This window comes from Mustelus asterias, chromosome 6 (assembly GCF_964213995.1).
Source record: "Mustelus asterias chromosome 6, sMusAst1.hap1.1, whole genome shotgun sequence".
Taxonomy (NCBI): Eukaryota; Metazoa; Chordata; class Chondrichthyes; order Carcharhiniformes; family Triakidae; genus Mustelus; species Mustelus asterias.
In genome coordinates, this window is record NC_135806.1 from 116,452,317 (window position 1) to 116,455,042 (window position 2,726).

Sequence of the window (2,726 nt, forward strand, 5' to 3'; positions counted from 1 at the left end):
TTGTTTTAGAGGGAGTTAATGTCTTGGGTTGGAGGTGGGAAGGAGGGGGTTCCCATACAACAGTAACTGCAAGAAATTGAAGTTACTTTCATGCTTGAAGCGGTTGCACATTTGGGGAATCAGATATGGGGAGGATCAGATGTGGAAGTTGGACATTGGAGGAGAATGGGTCAGACACCAGAGTCCCATCATTGTTTGTGGGGTGTGGTTTATAGGGGGTGGCACAGAGGCACAGTGGTTAACACCACTGCCTCACAGCGCCAGGGAACCGATCCGATTCCCGGCTTGGGTCACACTGTCTGTGTGGAGTCTGCATGTTCTTCCCTTGTCTGCATGGGTTTCCTCCGGATGCTCCAGTTTCCTCACACAGTCCAAAGATACGCAGGTTAGTTGGATTGGCCATGCTAAATTGATCCTTAGTGTCCCAAGATGTGTAGGTTAGGGGGATTAGTGGAGTAAATGTGTGGGGTTATGGGGATAGGGTGGAGAAGAGGGCCTGGGTAAGATATTCTGTCAGAGAGTTGGTGCAGACTAGATGGGCTAAATGGCCTCTATTGCACTGTAGGAATTCTATGATTCTATGATAACTGGGCCCAAACCAACAGCCATTATAATACTTGGGCCAAAATGAAAAGATATATAATCAAATTTCGCCATATTGACCAAGCGGCATCATGGTGCGTATAAATGTTCTTGCTGATGCCCTGACAAGCATCGAAAACAGTAAGAGTTTTAACAACACCAGGTTAAAGTCCAACAGGTTTATTTGGTAGCAAATATCATTAGCTTTTGGAGCGCTGCTCCTTCGTCAGATGGAGTGGAAATGTGCTCTCAAACAGGACACAGAGACACAAAATCAAGTTACAGAATACTGATTAGAATGCGAATCACCAGGCAAGACTGTTCTCTTCCTGTGGGGAGCACTTCAGCGGTCACGGGCATTCAGCCTCTGATCTTCGGGTAAGCGTTCTCCAAGGCGGCCTTCACGACACACGACAGCGCAGAGTCACTGAGCAGAAACTGATAGCCAAGTTCCGCACACATGAGGACGACCCAAACCGGGATGTTGGGTTTATGTCACACTATCAGTAACCCCCACAGCTTGCCTCCTGGACTTGCAGAATCTCACGGGCTGTCCTGTCTGGAGACAATACACATCTCTTTAACCTGTGTTTAATGCTCCCTCCACTCATATTGTCTGTCTCTTTAAGATCTGGTTGGCTGTAGGGATTCGCATTCTAATCAGTATTCTGTAACTTGATTTTGTGTCTCTGTGTCCTGTTTGAGAGCAGATTTCCACTCCATCTGACGAAGGAGCAGCGCTCCGAAAGCTAATGGTATTTGCTACCAAATAAACCTGTTGGACTTTAACCTGGTGTTGTTAAAACTCTTACTGTGTTTACCCCAGTCCAACGCCGGCAGCTCCACATCAAGCATCGAAAATGCAGAGAAAGGTGGAAAACATCAGGTTCTCATCCGACCGTACTCCAAAGTGATAGTGAGATTCCTGACTGTAGTGATGAAGCAAAGCTCCATTGGAGAGTTTGAGATTATTGATGACCACAGGGGTGGAAAAATAGTCGTCAATCTCACAGGCAGGCTGAACAAGTGCAGTGGCATTAGCCCCAGATTTGACATTCAAGTAAAGGAACTAGAAAGGAAGCAAAATGTTTTACTGCCTTCCCGTCAATTTGGGTAGCTCGTTCTAACTACCTCAGCTGGCATCATGGATCATGAAGAGGCCAAGCGAAAACATACAGGAGGAAAAATCCCTAAGATTCTTTTCCTAAAATGTGAAACCAGTCTATAATAAAACATTGAAATAAAAAAAAAAAGTAGATGAGGAACACAGATAGCTTTCCAATTGCCTCAAAGGGATGTCGCAACGAGAGTTGTCCTGTATGGAAGGAGCGCAAAGGAGAAAGAAGCACCACGGCACAGTGGTTAGCACTGCTGCCTCACAACGCCAGGGACCCGGTTCAATTCCGGCCTCAGGTCACTGTCTGTGTGGAGTTTGCACATTCTCCCCGTGTCTGCATGGGTTTCCTCCAGGTGCTCCGGTTTCCTCCCACAGTCCAAAGGTGTGCGGGTTAGGTTGATTGGCCATGATAAATTGATCTTAGTGTCAGGGGGATAGCAGGGTAAATGTGTGGGGTTATGGGAATAGGTTCTGGATGGGATTGTGGTTGGTGAAAACCCAATGGGCCAAATGGCCTCCTTCTGCACTGTAGTGATTCTATTCGAACTGCAAAAACAACACTGACAGCTGCTGAAAGAAAATAACCAAACATTTGAAAACAGGAGAGGGGAGATCAGAGATATCTGATTGTGGTCAGTTATATTTTTAGATGTCCCCTTTATTGCGTAATGTTTAACTCAACAGAAATACCAACCATTTCATTACAGCTGGTACGGTATGAAGCATCACTCTGTACAACAAGAAATTAAAGCAGAAAGACTCATCTTTATCATGACTCTCGGAGATTTCCAGAAAGAGCCAATTTAATTTTAAACACCCACACATTCGACAGTTTAATAAAACAAAACAGAAAATATGGGAAATACTCAGCCGACCAGGCAGCGTCTGTGAAGAGGGAAACTGACTGGAGGCTCCGGGTCTGCTAGCATCTCCCCCCATCCCCCCCACCCCGCCCCCACCCCCACACCCCACACCCCCGTCCATGCCAGCCAGAGTGTTTCATTTCAACAGGCTTTCAAGTAGCTCC

At 46.4% G+C, this 2,726-nt stretch overlaps 1 pseudogene; it reads left to right on the forward strand.

Moving 5' to 3' along the window:
- Positions 1–674: 674 nt before the first annotated feature.
- On the forward strand, positions 675–1,810 carry LOC144494684 (small ribosomal subunit protein uS8 pseudogene; annotated as a pseudogene).
- The last annotated feature ends 916 nt before the right edge of the window (positions 1,811–2,726 follow it).